The 20678-nt window shown below is 42.5% G+C and overlaps 1 protein-coding gene across 1 annotated transcript in view; it reads right to left on the bottom strand.

The window, feature by feature from the left end:
• MRTFA (myocardin related transcription factor A) overlaps positions 1 to 13154 on the bottom strand; it is a 206709-nt gene extending 193555 nt beyond the window's left edge. The window contains exon 1 of the mRNA XM_086958422.1: positions 13056 to 13154. The gene's annotated coding sequence lies outside the window, so the exon portion shown is untranslated. The remainder of the gene's footprint in view (positions 1 to 13055) is intronic.
• Positions 13155 to 20678: the final 7524 nt, after the last annotated feature.

Genomic DNA, 20678 nt, shown 5'->3' on the forward strand with positions numbered 1-20678 from the left:
TCCCTATCAATGTATTAAGAGGATGTACAGTGATGTAATGTGTGTATTTTATGCGTTTTGTGAAAGAATTGTTTTATTTTCCAATCCCTTTTTGCATATTTGTGTATTAATAGCTGCACTCTCCTTGCGTTGCTTGAAGTTCGCATTTTGGAATAGCTGCAAGTGTGTAATCCGCTTTTTACGTATAATTCAAATAGTTGCTTAACGGTATTTATGTGTACAGTTGGAGGCTGGAGTTGTATTTGGAGTGTAGAGTTGTAGAGTGGTATTGTAGTTATAGGGTGTAGTTGGAGGCTGGACTTTGACGGTGTGAGTGTGACGGTGAGTGCATGTGAGCCTTTTGGAGTTTGCCACAGTATGTGTGAATTTGTAGTACTGTATGCAGTCTATTTTCTTTCCCAAACGTGTTTTGTGTTTTTTAGCTTTGTATGTGTTAGATCAAAATGTGTATGTGAACTATCTTTGATGTATGCAACAGTGAGAATAAGGGTGTTGCTTCTAATTTATGGGCATAAGGGTAGACGTCTTAGGATGTTTTTGTATTTTCTGTACTTCCCTAAATTTTTGTGAACAGCTGCGTGGGCAAGGTGCGTTGGCTGTTGTGTTGTCGAGTTGTGCTCTTTTGATGTTGTTTGATGCTGTTTTGGTGTACGGTGTTCCTGTGGTTGTGCACTTAGCACCGCCAAAACACTTCGTGCAACAGCAGCATCAGTCAGAGCAACACCAGAGTCTTTTGCTTTTGTGGTGACGCATTTTGTTTGTGTTTTTGATTATTTCTGGCATTGTTTACTTGTTTATTTTACCTTACTTTAGTAAGTGCTTTCTGTTGTGAATTTTTTTCCTTTAGCTCACTATGTCCACTTTAAAACTGTTGTATTATTTGCTGTGTATTCATATGTTTGGCTATTTTGTGTGCATTTATGATCTTTGTGAAAGAACTGTTTTATTTTACAATCCCTTTCTTTATTTTTGTGTATTAATTGCTGCACTGTCCTTGCGTTGCATTAAGTTTTAATTTTTTAATAGCTACAATTGTGTAATCCGATTTTTACGTATTAAAATAAATGTTGCCTGACGTTATTTATGTGTGGATTTGGAGAGTGGAGTTGTAGGGTAGAGTTGTAGGGTGGTATTGTAGGTATAGGGTGTAGTTGGAGGGTGGACTTGGACGGTGTGAGACATACAGTAAATGTTTGCATGTATTTATTGTTCCCAAGCATTGTAAAGGTTCTAATAACGTAATGCCAATGATGTCAAAATAGGAAAAGTTTTTTAGGTGCAAGCCTATAGATACAATCTCATAAATTTCCGTATCGCGCTGTAGAGGGAGTTGGGGAAATAGTAGGCCTGCTGAATGGGGTGATTTTTTTTTTTTTTCGTTTTGACACAAGTCTTTTGAAAGTAAAGCTAGCCATCCCTCCTGTGCCTCGAACTTGCTGTCATTTTTCTTTGTTTTGGTGTGCGTGTAATTTAGTATGTGTAGTGTGTTGTGTGTGCGTAAAAATGCAACCCAAGGAGACGTAATAGAGTGTGTGTGTGAAAGTCCCCTTGATCCGGGAATGTGTGTATGAAAACTTTGTTGTGGTGTGGCGAAGTGGTCTGAACGGAGTGTGTGTTGTAAGAAAGGATCCGTTGTTAAACGAGCAACATTTGTAGCGAGTCTGGATGTATACTGATCAGCAGTAAAGTATTGTCTGTGAGTTGTGTTTTCCTGTGTGTATGTGTGCAAGCTGCAGAGTGGGTGCAAGCTGCAGAGTGGGTGCAAGCTGCAGAGTGGGTGCAAGCTGCAGAGTGGGTGCAAGCTGCAGAGTGGGTGCAAGCTGCAGAGTGGGTGCAAGCTGCAGAGTGGGTGCAAGCTGCAGAGTGGGTGCAAGCTGCAGAGTGGGTGCAAGGTGCAGAGTGGGTGCAAGCTGCAGAGTGGGTGCAAGGTGCAGAGTGGGTGCAAGCTGCAGAGTGGGTGCAAGCTGCAGAGTGGTTGCAAGCTGCAGAGTGGGTGCAAGCTGCAGAGTGGGTGCAAGCTGCAGAGTGCGTGAAAGCGGCAGAGGTGATAGATGCAGAGTGGGTGATAGATGCCTAGTGGGTGATAGATGCCGAGTGGGTGAGGAGGTACGCCTGGTGTATAGGGATGTCTGTTACTATGCATATGAATCAGAGATTGTGTGCCAGATTTGTTTCCCAAGTGTAATTAGAAGCTGTGGCCACTGTCTAGCAGGTTGGTAGTGTTAAGTAAGCAGAAGCTGTGTTAGCAATCCATAAGTTCTGCGTGTAATGTAGTATGTGTTGTTAGTTGTGTGTGCGTAAAAATGCAACTGAAGGAGACGTAATAGAGGGTGTGTGTGAAAGTCCCCTTGATCCGTGAATGTGTGTATGAAAATTTTGTTGTGGTGTGGCGAAGTGGTCTGAACGGAGTGTGTGTTGTAAGAAAGGATCTGTTGCTAAACGAGCAACATTTGTAGCGAGTCTGGATGTATACTGATCAGCAGTAAAGTATTGTCTGTGAGTTGTGTTATCTGATCAGCAGTAAAGTATTGTCTGGGAGTTGTGTTTTCCTGTGTGTATGTGTGCAAGCTGCAGAGTGGGTGCAAGCTGCAGAGTGGTTGCAAGCTGCAGAGTGGGTGCAAGCTGCAGAGTGGGTGCAAGCTGCAGAGTGGATGCAAGCGGCAGAGGTGATAGATGCAGAGTGGGTGATAGATGCCTAGTGGGTGATAGATGCCGAGTGGGTGAGGAGGTACGCCTGGTGTATAGGGATGTCTGTTACTATGCATATGAATCAGAGATTGTGTGCCAGATTTGTGTCCCAAGTGTAATTAGAAGCTGTGGCCACTGTCTAGCAGGTTGTTAGTGTTAAGTAAGCAGAAGCTGTGTTGTTAGTTGTGTGTGCGTAAAAATGCAACTGAAGGAGACGTAATAGAGGGTGTGTGTGAAAGTTCCCTTGATCCGTGAATGTGTGTATGAAAATTTTGTTGTGGTGTGGCGAAGTGGTCTGAACGGAGTGTGTGTTGTAAGGATCCGTTGCTAAACGAGCAACATTTCTAGTGAGTCTGGATGAATACTGATCAGCAGTAAAGTATTGTCTGTGAGTTGTGTTATCTGATCAGCAGTAAAGTATCGTCTGTGAGTTGTGTTTTCCTGTGTGTATGCGTGCAAGCTGCAGAGTGGTTGCAAGCTGCCGGGAATGTGTTTTTGAAAAGTTATTTGTGGTGTGGCGAAGTGGTCTGAACGGAGTGTGTGTTGTACGAAAGGATCCACATTTCTAGCGAGTCTGATAATGAACAATAAATTACAATGCCAATAGCCAGCGTTCAAATGCTGGTGAGCCCACCCAAATCAAAAAACAATGGCAGCCCTCTATCTGTTTCGTGTGGCTTGAGGGGGTGGGTGGCTGAGGGGGCTTTCAATGCGGCTTCCCTTTGCAGGCTCAGTTTGAAGCCCTGGTTTTAAGTACGCAGGCTTGGCACTCGATACAAACTAAATATCAGCAGAAAGGAACGGGCTGCAACTTGCAACCAGCATTTGAACGCTGCCGTTCACTCCCACACATGTAGATCTTTTTTTTTTTTTTGGGTACCATGCAAATTAATGTGTGTTAGTTAATAAAAATTCTTTTAAGAACATGATGCTTCCAACATGTTTTAGTATTCAATGCGAAGATGTGAAATGCGTGTTTAAGACAAGACACGTCCGTGATACTGCAGGGAGAGAGAGGGGAGGTTCTGGCGGATGGGGAGGGGGAGGAGAAATGCGAGGCTGGCTGTGTGCAGGGAGAGAAAGGGGAGGTGCTGGCGTCTGGTGAGGGGGAGGAGAATTGCGAGCATGGCTGTGTCCGGGGAGAGAGAGGGGAGGTTCTGGCGGCTCGGGGCTGGTGAACAGATGTCGAAGGCTGCCGAATTTTGTTTTATTTTAAAAATAGTGTGTTTCAGTGTGTGAGTTGTGCATGTTTAAGGGAGAGGAGACAGAGGAGCTGGTGGCTGGGGAGGGGGATGAGAAATGGCAGCCTGGCTGTGGAGGAATGCGACCCTGTCTGTGTGCAGGGAGAGAGAGGGGAGGTGCTGGCGGCTGGGGGTGGGTGCGAGAGAGAGGGGAGGTGCTGGCGGATGGGGTTGGGGGAGGAGAATTGCGAGCCTGGCTGTGTCCGGGGAGAGAGAGGGGGAGGGGGAGGAGAATTGCGAGCCTGGCTGTGTCCGGGGAAAGAGAGGGGAGGTTCTGGCGGCTGGGGGCTGGGGGACAGATGTCGAAGGCTGTCGAATTTTGTTTTAAAAATAGTGTGTTTCAGTGTGTGAGTTGTGCATGTTTAAGGGAGACGAGACAGAGGAGCTGGTGGCTGGGGAGGGGGATGAGAAATGGCAGCCTGGCTGTGGAGGAATGCGACCCTGTCTGTGTGCGGGAAGAGAGAGGGGAGGTGCTGGCGGCTGGGGGTGGGTGCGAGAGAGAGGGGAGGTGCTGGCGGATGGGGTTGGGGATTGCCGTGGGAGGGAGCCTTGTAGCTTTCATGTGCACGCGCTTTTAATGTCAATGCACTTGCGCATTGAGCTTCTAATTTGGCGGGCACTGCAAGGAATCGCCATGGAATCGCAAGTTGGTTAAAGTCTGTTTAAGCCCCCATAGTCTCGCAAGCTCAATGCGCATGCGCATTGACAGGCGAGACCTAAAAAGGGCCATTAAACACCAACTACAACCCACAAGTTCTTAGTATCATTCAATACCACATTTTGCAGGAACCCTCATCACCATATTGCACAAGGGCAGGGACCATTAAGGCAACAGCTCTCATGACAAGCATTTGCAATGCAATAGGTCTCGCAACTGTGAGATTTGGAGCTATTGGTATTGTAAATGGCATTGTAAATGGCAAGGCCTTTTATTTATGTGTTAGTTTTTACAACATCAATAAAAGGCATTGTCATTTGCAATGCCAATAGGTAAAATGTTTGCAAAGGCAAGACCTATTGCATTGCAAATGCTTGTTTTTAAAGCTCCTGGTGCCCCTTTCACTTTCTCCAGCTCCCAGAGGTTAATTTCAGCAGCTGTGGAGAGGCTTCAAGAGACAAAAAGAGAAGAAGGGAGGGGGAAAGTAAAGAGAAAGTGATCATAGCGAGAGGGCGGAGAAAGAGAATGGATGGATGGAAAGAGAGCTCACATGAGCAGACAATACCAGTGGGACGGGTTTGAGCATGTGTGCCAGGGTTGCTTTCATTTCCTCCCTCAAACTGTTGCTGTCTCCTCCCTTCCACACCAGAGCACACCCTAACATTCCATTCCATTATTTATTCTCAGCATTTCAGACACCAGCTCAGAATGGAGATAGAACTGGTATTAAATTTGTGTTTATGAATTAGTAGAGGGTCTAAAGGAAAGTAGCCCCTCGTGATCATACTAGGGAATTTCCTGGTTCAATTGTTGCTTCCAACACTCCACTTGACTTCAGCGTGCATCCAAAGCAACAGCCACATCTACCAATACAGTAGGGGCTACAGAAACAACAACCTTGGAGTGAGCAGTGACCACAGCTGCTGCTACAACATTGACAACTGTTATTATGGCTACCACCATGGCATATACAACCGCAGCAACTACGGCTTCAGCTGTAGAAGAGACCACAGCAAGCTACCACAGGTTCTAACTCGACATGGAAAACAACAGCAGCAACTACAGTTTCCAGTAAACAGGACCAACATCTGTATCCTCAGTTCTAACCAAAGCAAGGACAGGAGCAACAATAGCTGCCACAATAGCAAAAATCACAACAGTGACAAAACTGCCAGCCCTGTTTGACTACAACAGAAACAACATTTGGCCCCTTTGCTGAGCTGCCACAACAGCCAGTCCCACAGGCAGCAGCAAACTGCTGCTAATCAGTAAAAACACATAGTACTAGCCACAACAACTGCAACCTTGTACCTTCATACACACAACAACTGCAACAATATTTGCATGCTCAGAAAGGACTACACCCTTTACAATAACTTCCAGCTGTAACTATAAGGACCACAATGGTAGCCAAAGGTGCCACCACAACTGGGACAACAGCAACACGAGGATGCTAATCTCTGTAAGTCTACCTGCATTCTGTCCATCAACTGTACTTTTTGCATTTGTCACCCCGACTGGGACGGGTATGCCCAGACGTGGGTCCTGTGCTCCCCATGCCACTGGAGTCAAGCTGTCCTGGATGATGAGGGGTGAAACCCCGAAACCGGTCCTAGGATGCTTGTTTCTAGTCCAGGGAGGGCCTGGCCTGGCAATTCGGTCTGGACTGTTCCCAAGAGGCACAGGGTCAAGACCGATTTGCATATGGCTGGGTTCAAACCGGAATTGCATGGTGAGCAAAAAAACGATGGATTTAGGCCCAGATCTCTGTACTGGGCTGAATGTATGACATTGCTCTGCATTCTGTCCATCAACTGTTCTTTTTGCACTGTATAGAACATTTTTCGGCAAAGGGAATGTATTGTGCTTTTATTTTGAGCCCTGAATAAAACATAAAAAAGCCTAAACATATTCCCCAAACGGACACCTTTTAAAGACAAATCGTTGTTTGTATTTAGTATGCAAAGAAGAAAACTTTTCTTTTTACAATTGCTTTGCCTCTTATATGCTACAGTAGGCAGGATAGGCAAAAAATGGGGGTCGCCCACATTTCATATAGAAGGAGAGAAAGGGTAAACCTTCACTTTGAGCGCATTTTGCTTTGTAATGTTCTGGAAAACAGGAGATAGTGAATTACATTGTGTATTTCTCTTACTTTATAACTTTCTGGTTACATTTGCATCTCTTGGTAGGTACGTATTAAGCAAAATAACTATTTTACGTTCCCTGTATGAAATTTAGAGCTGCTTATTCTGAGCTGTAGGCACATTCAAGTTCGTATCCACTGTGTGATCTTGGGTAAGCCACTATTGACTTTGCCTTGCTCATCGCTAAATAGGAAGCTGATCGAAAGGACTGGGTCTTGAAGTGGATTTATATGCAATATACCGATGGGTATTCATTCTGTACAATTTATGAATGTTCATTGCATAGATGCAGCTCGTGCAGTGTTTCCTGAAATATATTTCTGAAAAAACGTAAAAGTAGTATTCTACAGATAACAGAGGTTGTTCATGTCTGCGCTTGGGCTGTGAAAAAGGCCTGAAAGAGTGTACATATGAAATCGCTAAATAGACCTCCGAGCAAGACAAGACTGGCATGCTTCCTACTATCAGCAGAGGACACCTAGCAGAGCAGCACTGCACATAGAAAGCAGAGGAGTTCTCTCAGTCGTGTGCACGCATGTATGTATGTGTCTGTCTGTCTTTATGTATGTTAATGCTATCTCTCTTTCCACCCCTGAAGCTAATAAATTGAGCACTGACTGCTCAGGAAACACGAATTATATTCTGGCCAGTAAAACAGAGATTTCAAGGAAGAGCAACTATCTACTGGACTCATAAAAAGCAGACTCGCTCCTTGAGTTTTCAAACCTGCACTAGATGTTGAAGGCTGGCGTTGTTCATTGCTTGAGAATGCCATTTTGTAGGAAACATGGTTTAATAGTTAAATGTCAGACTTTAGGACCAGGGATATTGGAGTTATGCAATGCCCAGTTTGTATTACAGTTTATGTTTTATAGATGAGTAAGAGAGGTCAAACATGATATGCATACAAAATGTAAATGCGCTCCGTTTATTTCACTTTGGGACCGGCATGTTAAGTTCTCCCCATTTGAATCTCCTGCTGCCTTACCCAGGCTTCAAAATGTACGCGCGCCGGTGACATGCGCTGAGTAAACAATATGCCGCCTCGAGCCGGCAGGAAGTGCGGGTAAATCACCTGTGTAATGAGACAATCAGAGCCGGCAGCAGTGGCCGATTATAGCGCGAGCCTTGTAACAGGTCCTTCTTCCACATTCTCGGCTCGTGGTGCCTTGGCGGGGCTTGCTGGGCTTGCTTGTGTGCTTCCCAGAGAGACAGGAGATTGGGAATCTCCTGGGAAGCAGAGCCGGTGACTATAGTATCGCGCCTGCGCGATGGCATATGGCTTCGCCATATGCATCGCAGGCGCGAGACCTAAAAAGGGGCCTCAAAACCCCATCTAACAAACAGGGGTCCTAAACACCAGATCGCCCAAGAGAAGGGGACTTCAGTGCTATATTTTCACGTAAACCAAGGCACTCGCCACAAAATCTCACAAAAGGAGGTCTCAGAGCTCCACATCGCACAAGAGCAGAGGCCCTCGGCTGTACATCTCACAAGGGAGTATAAATAGCCTAGAGGCTTAAGATTCTGACTTTGGAACATCAGTATAAGTAACTCTTGTTCTGTTGAAAGGTTCCCCAATGCTCTAGGGGACGGGTTTGTACTCCTAAAATCTACGAAAGAGCAGGTGCCCTCACCTTGCAGGTGATGGAGGCCCTCAACAACAAAGCACACAATATCTGGAGTCATTGAGCAAAAATCTGTATAACCAGGCTTTACAGTGATCCAAAAATTCTTAACCCTTCCTTCAAAGAAAGCTGTGTTCTCAAACAATGAAACAAAAATACAGTCCAGCATGTTCCAAATGTCAGTCGCTGCTCTTACGGTGAAACTTGTTGCACATGGGTAGTAAAGCTGCCGATATAAGAGAGCACCTGGAAAGACAGCTAAAGACTGCTCTTAAATTGACACCTGCAGAAGGGACTGGGGGTGCTGCTCAAGTAACAAAGCCTGTGGGGAGAGAGCAAGTGACAATTACTGAGTCACTCCAGGGAGTAGCAAGAAAATTAAAATATTCCCCACTTTGAACAAAAGATTTGATGGTACCAAACAAGTGAAACCTGTGGGTCCAACCCTCCCTAAAAGAGTATCCTTCTCTCTTCCATCCAATCATCTATCTATTCATCCTTTTGCCCTTCTATGCTCCCACTTGTATCCATTATTTCACTTCTAATTTCCGGCATCCGTGCAATCTTTCATCCCTCATTCAATTTTTCCCCACTCCATCCATCCATCCATTATCTATACATGCCTCCAGCCATACATCCCGGAATCTCTTGCTGTTAAATCGTTTAAAGGCAAGAGATTCACGCAACATAGCATGAGCCAACGTAGGATTCCATGGAACCTAGAGCATGGAATTCGACATTGGCTCATCCTATGTCACATGAATCTCTTACCTTTAAACGATTTAACAGCAAACTGGTCCAAGAAAATGGAAAAAGGTGTCATTTTTGTGAGCCGAGTATTCAGGACCTGGATCATGTTTTGTTTGTATGCCCAGCATTGGTTTTGAGTCGGCGTCGCTGGCTTAGGCCAATATTTATACAAAATGGTGTTCAAGATGTAGCTTCAGCCCGTGATTTTCTCTTTTGTTCGAAAAATCAATTAGTCTGTGTAAAATTATTTAATTTTTCAAAGGATTTTTGTATATGTTTTAATATTCGATATATACTATTTTAATTGGGCTGCTCCCCTCGTGATTGTTGCCCTGTTGTGGAATTCTAATATTTTTCTCCTTCTCCAGATAGTATTTTGCACACGTTTCGATTACTAATTGCCTTCTGCTCAACTGGATTATGTCTCACTTTTTGTTCATTTTCTTGCTGCTAACTTAAAAAAATTCTCTTCTCTATTGAAGTTGGATTACTGAGCGTATTTTGCACATGAATCTGATGTAACAACTATTTTTTGTAGCATATTTTAGGATATGTTTTTCTATCCCTTTCTCCCTGATGCTAATTTCAAGTTAACCTTCAGCTGAAGATGGGTTTTTTTTTTAATGGTATGTTGCATATGAATTGGCTGCTACTTAGATGCTTTTTTGCACAATCTGGGATATGTATTGTCACTTCAATCACTTTGCTGCTAATACCAAATTCTATTTGCAGAAGTTGCTATGTGTTGAAAAATCTGTATATGTTTTATGATATTTTAGGTAATAATTTGAATGTATTTTTTATTGTGGACCTCATTAGAGTTCCAAATCTTTAAATAAATATTCAATTGCAATACATCCATCCACCCATATACCCACCCTTTGACTTATCTATCCGTCCATCCTTCCACACGGATTTCCCTTTACTCTCCCATCCTTACAGCTGTCCACTCACCTATCCATGACCATGTCCTGTCACTTACTCATCCATCTACCCCACTCAACAACCAGACATCCATCCTTCCTTTAACATTTCCTTCCCTTGAATATTTCTTCCTTCCCTTTCTAGCTACCCAGCTTTCCTTCTTCCTCGATACGGATTGCTCTCCAAATGGTGCTGGTACTCCTCCATAGCATTAAATTATGAGCTTTTGTCTGCCAAGTAGAGGACAGAAGAGCCCATAAAGACCCTCATGTCCGATGTATCAGGGGGGCTTGGGGTGATGCTGGGGAAAGTGTGAAGGTCAGATCATGCAATGACATATTTTGGAGGTTAGAGAGTACCGTTTAGCTACCACATCCCCTGGAAGGGCAGGAAAATGATTGCCCCTACAGGGACACCTACTGTCTATGGGTGGCCTGATCCTGACTCTCAGTTTGTCACCAGGTGGTTTGCCTCTCTCTATCAACCAGTTTATGTGGAATGCTCCCTGCCAGTCTGCCTCTGAATGGCTTGCTCATGTTTGTCTTTACAGGGTGGGTTGTAATTGTATGTCAGTCTGTTTGAATTGATCTAGTCTGTTGGTCTGTCCCTGGGTGGACCCCCCTTCTACTCTGCTAGAATTTCTTGGTTGCTTTGGTCAGTCACCCTGTTTCTGGCTTATTTGCGCCTGCCATTCCGTCTCTGTGGGGATCGTGTTTCTGTATGCCTGCCCATAAGCAGATTGCTCCTGCTTGGCGGTGGGTGAATAACTCCTGTATGTTCCTAGTTAGGCCTGGGAGAAATTCTATTTACACTAGAGTAATTCTGTGTTACTCCTGTGATGCAAAAGTATCCAAAATTATTAGATTACACTGATTGTTTAATTTTGGGTAAAAATGCTCAGGCAAGAGCACAGCAACACAGCGCAAGCAGCTACTGGTGTTACTGTTATGTTACAATTAGCTCAATTTTCTTGGCGCCAAATGCATCCTGTGGTTCTTTTTGGACACAAAGGTGCATTTTGTGCTGAATGTAGGATTATACTCCTCGTGTATTTTTGTATTATCTAGTGTACATTCTGCAATAATGCAACAGCAAATTACACACATTATGCTCACCCCTATTCCTGGTTCAACTGTTCCTGCCCGTCACTGGAGAGACTGTTATCTATAAATTTGTCCCTGGATAGATAGCTCTGGTCTGTCTGCATTGCTTCTTTCAGAGCTTTCCTATGTCTGTATCAGTCTTTAGTGGTTCTTTATGTTTGCATTTCGCTCCAAGAGTGGATTGCTCCCACCAATTTGTGTCTGATGGGACTATTGTCATCAGTCTCTGAGAAGATTTGTCCTGTCTGTTGTCTGTCTTTGGCAGCCCCGTCAAGTATAATGCATTAGGGGTTAAACTAACGCAAATTAGGTCATTTTCCTGTATCGCCACAGGTTTCCAAATAATCACGCATGCTACATGAGCTTTCCTTCTGCTCCGATTATTATTGACAGCACTACTAAAGTTCAATGCTAGGCCTTATATAGTTCAATTATTTCAGAAGCTAACACGACTTTGTTAGCATTTAGCTGCTGCTCAGAGACCACACAGAGGTGCTGTCGTGGTCATAGGCTCCCGGGCTCTAACTTTCGCTGCTTCCGCAACGCCTGTGTACGATGGAAGAGCCAGTGTTGCCAGATTGGGCTAGACCACTCACAATAGGGCTACATTTTTTCCGGTTGTGGTAAAATTTTGCTTTGTGCTAGTTGCCAGATTATAAATATATACACACAACGCTCCAGCAAAGTAGTATGTTAAAGCTCTTTATTAGACAAATATTTACTTGGCATACTGCTGCAACATCAATTCCAATGCATTCACCGCCTGCTTGACGCTGTCCCTGCCCCTCCTTCCCTAAAGTAGCAATATTAGGCTACTTTTTTGTTGGCTTTGGGCTATAGAAAGCTTTAAAAATCTGACAACACTGCTTAAAGCTCATGGACTATCCTGCTAAAACACAGTCTGTCTTGTGGGATCCGGTCCATGGCAGACAGTGACCAGATATGTGCCATGCTCTAAAAACAGGGGGTAGAGAGAGAGAGGGGGGCGCTTCTAGTTAAGCTAATTTTAGTTCCTGGGAGCTGTAATGGGGTTGAATTAACATTTTCTGTCTGCAAAGCTAATTAAATACAATTTTTCCTACTAGATTTGGCACATTTTCTGATTAAACAGGTTGTGTAGCCAGGCCTTGCAGAGACTTTTATTAAACAGAAGGCCATAGCTGCATGATGATCCTGGCTTTGTGACTATGAATGATAAATAAACCTTTAGAACTCTTGGTTGAGCTTGTTGCCCATGCAGCTAGGTCAAACACCTGATAGATTTTGGCTTATTGGCATAGTTAGCTTTCGGCATTGATAACAGGCATCCTGGCAAGGCACAATTTTCTCTAGATATCTGTACCACTAAAACACATTAATATTTACAATGTATTAAATGGTGAGCGTTATTGCTTTTCACCGATGCGATCATTTGCACTTCCTTTTGCAGCCATCAAAAGAAAACCGAGTCAACATGCATTTGAAAAAGTAGCCAAATGGCTTTATTATTGTTAATTATGATCCACATTTTTCTAGAACTACTGAGCATTCGGAGCTTTGCATAATTATGCTGGCCATTTCCGAAATGTATCGCATTTTATGAGAAGGTCTGCTTCGTTCCACTATCAATAAACTGCCACTTACATTGTCACAGAGAACCTAGGCATTGAAATGTCATACATAAGCAATGAATCTAAATACTTTGCAGCTGTGCTTTGGGTGGATATCGGAGTTTGATTCTGGTTGGACCTCTCTTGTTTTTGAGTCTGTCCATCCGTGAATTGTTTCTGTTTGTCACTCTATCCCTCAGCGAATTCTTCATGTCAGTCCGTGGTCATGCAAGCCTGTCTTCTACTCCTGTCAGTTTGTCCCTGCCCGGACTGCTATAACATTGATTCATGCCATCCCCCTCCCCTATTTGCTCCCCTGCTCCTCACCTCCACCCTGGCACCTCAGCCCTCTTTACGCCCCGGTGCTTCTCTCTCGGTCCAGACTGGGAGGGCAGAAAAGGGAGAAACTTTCAACCGGAAGTAGACAACTACCCCGCCCCTCTGAATGACAGCATGACCACTGACACTGAGGACGGACAATAGCCAGTTTGGGAACGTCACAGGCAGTTGCCGTACACAGTAAGAGTTTGCACGAGGAAGCCGTATAAACCTCAGGCACGTCCTAGTGTAAAATCAGCCCTACCTCTTTTGTCCTTTTGTTTTGTTAAAATTTCCATTTATAATCTAAGAAGTTTTGGAACAAGTAAATATTTTGTTTCACATTCAGATTAGTGACATTTAAACACGTTTACTCGAACTGTATCTTTATTCTTACACGTTCGTTTGCTTTATTTCCGTAGCGACCCTGGACTTTATTTGTGCTTGTATGTATATAGGAATGGTCACCCATTCCAAAATGGCCGCTCTTTGCTTAATATGTCTTTCAACCTTCTTTTATGTCAATGCCTTTGAGGTCAGCAGCCAATATGTAATGGGATATTTGTCCTGATTATCCCCAGAGCAGCTAAACTGTCTTGCATTGGCCCCACATCTTTTAAAACAAGCATTTGCAATGCAATAGGTCTCTTGCCAGAGTTTAAACTATAGGCATTCTAAATGACAATGCCTTTTATCTGTTTTGATAATTAACACATAAATAAAAGGCATCATTTACAATGACAATAGCTCAAACTCTTGTAAATGCGGGACGTATTTAATTTCAAAGAAGCAGTCACCATTGTCTCGGGATGCTTGGATAGGGAAAGCGCGGATGGTGCCCCGAATATTGCAGGAAAGCATGTTATGCCCGCAGTAGGAGAAATTCATTAAAGAAAATAATGCTTACAGACTAAATAAGACATAATGTGTAACAACAGAAATAAAAGGGCCAATCCTCATGGGAGGTTACTAATGAAGATAAGGCGGTACTATGGTGAGACTAACAAGCCTATTAATGTATCAGAAACCAGCCTTTACAAAGGACAATAATACAAGCCAATGAAAAATATGGCGAAGAGTGAAAGAGCTTGTAGACCATACTCACATACAGCAAGCCTCGCAAAGTAGCGCGTACGCTGCCCGAGCTTGACCTAACAACATATTTCATTTTATTTAGGACTTTTATCTAAAGAGAATGTAATTCAATTACAACAAACGTAAATTATTACAGACTGGATACGTTTGGGGTGCTGGTATCTTAAATTAAAACAAATCTAATCTTTTTTTAGAAAAAGACCTGAAAATAGTTGTTTTTATTCGTCAGTTCATTGGAGATGGTGATAGAGCTGGGTAGAAGGGGGGGGGGGGCAGCATTATCTGTTCTTTTTTAATTGCGCAGTCCTTCGTTCGACATCCAAAAGCCAAAAAGTTGAAGCTCTGCATCAGAAGGTTGTGGAACAGTGGGGGGCTATGGTGTATCCTCACATGAGTTTCTATGTTAAGGTACCTTGGCCTTTAAGTATTATATTCTACTGTTATCGTTCTAGCGTTGCTATGCCTCAATGATATAGCTGTGTTCCTTACCAATCAGTTGTCTGCTGGCTAGAGAGGGAACACCAACGTCATCTCTTGCGCTCCAAATAAATGTGTTAATTAACACTTACAAAGTTGTGGAGTCATCTTTAACTACTACAGATGGCGACGATCAGCCAGCGGAGCGCAAAATGACCATCAGTGTCTCGTTGGTATATTGAGAATCCATGCGTGTACAGAAGAAAAACCTGTACAATGTAAAAAGTAAGGAATCGACCTTAAAAGTACGCATGTCATTGAGGTTTAACTTAATTTTGTCATGGCCAGTTGTGGATTGTTGATTTGTGAAGGATTATACACGTAAAAGTGTTAACTGCATCGCACAATTGCTGACGAATAGAGAAGTGTCATAGTCTCTCAGCGTAAAAGGGTGCAGTCAGTGACTTTTGGATCGTATGTGCGTTACTTGGATAATTCAGGAGTTCAAGAAAATATTTTGAATCATTCTGTGGAGCTTGAAGATAAGCAAGTGTACATTTGAATGCTTTGAGGCCGTTACCTGTTACCGTTGCGCGAGCAGCTCAGCATTCCGTCATTGAATCTTCATTGAGCAATTAGAGTGAAGAAGCTGACGCTAGTGCTGACGTATGCAGTATTGTGGATAGGCTTCTGAGATAACATGCTTAAGACATGAAGACACTCCTGGCGGCCATCTTGCGGAAGTCGGAAACATTGTAAATTCCTATGTACATTTACACATCAGACTCCGTTTGTCAAATTAAAATAAAGATCATCATCGGTAATGGAACTGGTGCGGTAACTTCCTAAAGAAATAGAAGTTTGACATTCAGAGCACAAAGGTATTTTCTTATTACCTAACAGGAATAACAGATTTCTTTGGGAACTTCTACGCTTGATAACATTGGAGTCAACAGTATCAGATATACTTCAAATGTTTTCTTAAATAGGCATTTCTATCACATATGTGATTATTTTTCTTTTTTCTTTTTATTGAATACTATTGTTATACCTGTGTGTGTCTCTAACTACATTTCTTTACAGGCATAGTGGAAACGTTTCAAAATGAAGGTGTCCATAATCACATCACACTTATTTCTTCAGCAACTAGGAGAGCCACCTTTGAGTGGGATGAATGGGTGGAGATTTTTGAAAATTATATTGGGGCCTTAGATGGTAAGGAATTTAGGACTGCAAGGAAGAAAGCATTACTTTTAAGCACTTTAGGTAAAGAGGGACAACACATATTTAAATATTTACCAACAGCAACAGATTGTGAGGGAAGGTCTATAGCTAATGCATATCTAGAAGCAAAAGCTAGATTGAGAAAACAGTTTGCGAAAGAAGTAAACATTGTTATGTGTAGGCACAAGTTTTACACCCAGCCCCAAAGAAGTGATGAAACTATTGATCAATTTGTAGCACGTTAACGTGAATTGTCCATCAAGTGCCAGTTTGGTGGGATGAGGGATGAAATGATCAAAGATCAATTAATTGTACAATGTCATAATAAAAAATGCATGAAAGGTTAAGGGCTGTAAAACCCCCCACCCTAAGTAATGCCATAAAAATTGCCAAAGTTGTTGAGCATTCTGATGTATGTATGAAGGAAATGGAAAAAAAGAGAATGCTACGAGTGTATCGTGTGTAGAACAAGATGAGGTCGCAGCAATCAATAACAGTAAGAGTAGTATTGGAGTAGGAAAGAAGAATGTACCTAATAAAAGGTGCAACATTAATCCTGCAAAAAATCCTGATAATGGCAAGTCATCTGAGAAGATGTGTACAAGACGTTGTAGCACTTATCACACTGCTTAGTAAAGCAATTTTTATGCCATTGATAAGTAATGTAGAAAATGTGGCCGTAAGGGACACTTCTTTAAAATGTGTAAAACCTTTAACAGACCCAAGGTAGCTGTAGTACAGAATGATTGTAGGAATACAATGAATATGAGTGGCATTGAGGTTGAAGATACAATTCTATGTATAGATGAAGATGAAATGACGATTACACCTGGAAGGAGGTCTAGACCCAAAGCGATTTTTGTTATACAGGGAAAAGAAATTGAGTTGATGGTAGATTCTGGTTCATTCTACACTATCATTCCTCAAGAAATGTTTGTACGAACGTGGCCAGATATTAACCTGCTCCCCTAAGACATCAACACAGGGGGATACCAGGGTGAGAGAATAGTTATAATAGGATATATTTTTACTGAAATTGCTTTTCATGACAGGTGTGTGAAGGGTAAAGCATATGTGGCACAAAGTGGACCACCGATCTTAGGGTGGGCACACCAATATGATATCAATATCATCATAAATTCTAGAGCTTCCCACCAGGTCATCGTGGTTGATGAGGTTACCACAGAGGCAATTGTGGATGGCATGAACAATTTATTCTCTGAAGAAATTGGAGTACTTAAAGGTTATGTACACAAAATGATACTAAAATCTGATGCAGTTCCCATGCAGCATAAGGTACAAAAAGTTCCCATTATCGCAAGACAAGAGGTGAAGCGCATGCTTGGTGAAATGGTAGAGCAAGGCATCATTGATCAAATTGAAACTTTGAGTTGGATTTTGCCAGTTGTGATCACAGGCAAACCTGATGGCAGTTATAGGTTCTATGTGGACTTGCGCACCCTAAACCAAAATATTGTGGTTGACAATTTTCCCCTAACTAACATAAACAATCTCATATTGTCTTTGAAGGGTTAGAAGTTTTTCTCAAAATTAGACTTACGCAGCAATTACCATCAGATTAAACTTCACAAAGAGTCCAAACCGTTAACGGCATTTATCACTACTGAGGGGGTATTTCAGTTCACCAGATGCCTTTTGGGTTGGCGTCGACTGCAGGAGTTTTTCAGAGGATGATGGGTTCAGTTTTGAAAGGTACAAAGAACGTTGTTCATTTTCAGGATGATGTGTTCCTATTTGGGGACACAAAAGAACATCACAATTTAGTTTAAAACATTTTTTTAAACACATTTTATTTGTCAAGTTACACATATATTGTAAGGCTCGGTACCCCAGAGACAGTTGCGAAATCAAACCATATAGATATGATGACTTCAACTTGTCCCAATAACCTCCAATCGTACAGAAGCATTACTGAAAAGAATATCCCAACTCCCCACCACCCCTACCCCACCCGCCTGATCGCACAGTGTCCGCATATTCATGTCCATGCCCTATAAGTGTAGTGGGGAGGATGGCCCCCTCTGCCCCCACTCAAAGTACCCCCATAGTCCATGGCGAAACAGATTAACTATCCCAATGAAGGAACCTCTGCCTCTGATGGTGGGTCCAGCACCAGTCCCCGTTAGTCCGCCCACCGTTTCCAGATCTTATAATGTTTGCGCAGGCAACCCCTAGCGACAAATATGGGTTGCTCCAGCCCCATACAGCAGTCCAGTCCATTCTTCTATGCAGCCACCGATGGGGCCCGTGGCGCCTTCCAAGCCCTGGCAATGTCCCGTTTCGCCAGGGTGAACTCCAGTTGCATGAGGTGTCGCTTGTAAATGTTGCCTCCTATCCCCTCCATGACGTGTAACATAGCCAGCTGTGGCGTGCACAGGAGCTCTCACCCCAGGACCTCCGACAGGCATGTAAGTACCCCCCTCCAAAAGCGGTCCAGAGAGGTACAGTGCCAGAATGTGTGAATGAATGTACCCTCCTCTCGACTACACCAAAGACATATAGGAGAGGTGGCCAGCCCTGCCATCCACAGCGTCCTCGAGTGAAATAAACCCTGTGAAGATACTTGATCTGGATCAGCCGGAGTCTCATAGCTATGGCTGCCCCAAGTGGGGCTGCCAGGGCCTCGGTCCAGTTCTCCTCCTCCAGTGTACCTACATCTCCCTCCCAGTCCCCCGGAGTGTGGGGGAGCAATGCGTAACCAGGGATTGATAAATCTGTGAGATTTTTTGGTCATTTAGACCTTTGCCTCCTTTTTTTTTTTTTTTTTTTTTTAAATAATTTTCAGGTTGCAAACACACAGAAATAACACAATTACATGTTACATGTATCGACACAACACAACAACATTATCATATTATAGAAATTTACGCAAATGAATATTTTTTTTAAATCATTTCCCCTTGGATCCATTGTTGTACCGGAGCCCAAATTTTCATCCCTAATTGTCTCTTCTTCCTTCCCTTAGTTGCATATATAGCTGATTCAAAATTAAATTTTGCTAGCAAGCAGGCTCTCCACATAGAAAACGATGGTGGAACTGAATTAATCCATTCCTGAGTAATGCATGCTCGATATTCAGCTAATATGATAAAGATCAAATGTTGTTGTTCACTTATTAATGTATCTGATGATAGTCCAAATAAAATCAGTTCTGGTGTAAGAGTTATCATTTTCCCTGTAATTCTTTCAATGAAACCATGTAATTTGGTGCATGAGAAAAACATGTGTATTGAATCTGCTCCCATATGCGTACACCGGTTACACATTATACCTGCCGTACCCCCCCATTTCATGATTTTTTCCGGTGTATGATAAAGATCAAACATTGCCATATAGTGCTGGGTTCTTGATCGTCCTGTAATCAAGATATTATTAGCCATTATAATTGATTCCTTCAACATCAAATCATCTACACTCAGCTTTTCCTCCCATTTATGTTGAATCACAGAAAGATCATCTGATAGATAAGTCATAAGAAGTTTATAAAAATAACCTATTTTTCTTTTAACAAACAGACTCTCTATCAACAAAATCGATTTTAACCCTTGATAATCGTTGGGCATCAATGAATTAAAAAAACTAGATATCTGTAGATATTTAAAGTAGTCTTGTGGAGGAATTTTAAATTTCTGTTGTAGTTCGGAAAGGGATACTACAGTATTTGAATTGGCCGAGTATAGATCACTCAAATAATGTACACCATTATTATTCCACCTTTTCATCACCGCCTCTCTGAATATGGGAGGGAAGCAATGCGGAGAATTTAGGGGAGTGTATCTTGTAATCTTTGAAATCCCCACCAATTTTTTAATAATTCTCCATGCTTTAAAAGCTGCCGATATAATCTTAAATTTTGTTTTTTTGTAGTAGCTTGGTTCTATTATTCTTAAAAATGTATTATAAGTATCCAAGCCTAGAACTAATTCATAGATCGAGGGAGAATGTGCGTTTGAGATGGGAGTTTTTTTGCCCACAATTAGTGGTGCAATGCGCGGAAATATTGTAGCGAGATAATAAAATAGTAAATGTGGGACAGACCATCCCCCTCTATCCCTTGGCAGTATCATTTTTTTATATGCCCTTCTAATACCCTTGTACCCCCATAAATATCTTCCTGTCATTCTTTCAATTCCTTTGAAATATTCAAGCGGGAATTCCAAAGGAATTGTTCTAAATAAATATATAAATTTTGGCAGTATTAGCATTTTTAGCACATTGTTCCTGCCGTATAGGGATAGATGCAGATGGTCTATTCTCTCCAACGTTAAATTAGCTTTCCTCAAAATCGGGGCAAAATTGAGATCTGGAATTTTTGTTATAGGAGTAGTTAATTTAATTCCCAAGTATGTTGCTTCACAGACTATGTTATCAAGGGGCGGGGGATCTTGACCCACATAAATTATTTGCGTCTTTGATAGATTTAATTTGTATCCTGAAAAGGAACCAAAATTTGTTGCCAGTTCTTCAATTCTAGGGAACGTCCTCTCAATATCCGTAGTAAGTACCATTAAATCATCTGCATAGGCAAGGGCTCTATAATTTATCCCACCCACAGTCACAGGAGCAATATGTTCATCTTGGTTTAGTTGGTTGAGAAAAATATCAATATAGATAGCAAAGAGGAGAGGGGAGGATGGGCAGCCTTGACGTGTTCCACGTTGGATAGGAAATACGGCTGATTTCATAGCCCCAATTTTAACTGATGACATTGGATTTCTATATAAAGTTTTAAAAGCGGTTGTGATCCCCGGACCAAAGCCCTTTATTATTAGCAGATCCGAGAGATAGGGCCATGTCACCCTATCGAATGCTTTTTCGGCATCCAATAGGGTGATCCCCGTTGATGTCTTAGTTCCCTCAGCCCAGTCCATAATA

Source organism: Lissotriton vulgaris, chromosome 1_1 (assembly GCF_964263255.1).
Source record: "Lissotriton vulgaris chromosome 1_1, aLisVul1.2, whole genome shotgun sequence".
Classification (NCBI taxonomy): Eukaryota; Metazoa; Chordata; class Amphibia; order Caudata; family Salamandridae; genus Lissotriton; species Lissotriton vulgaris.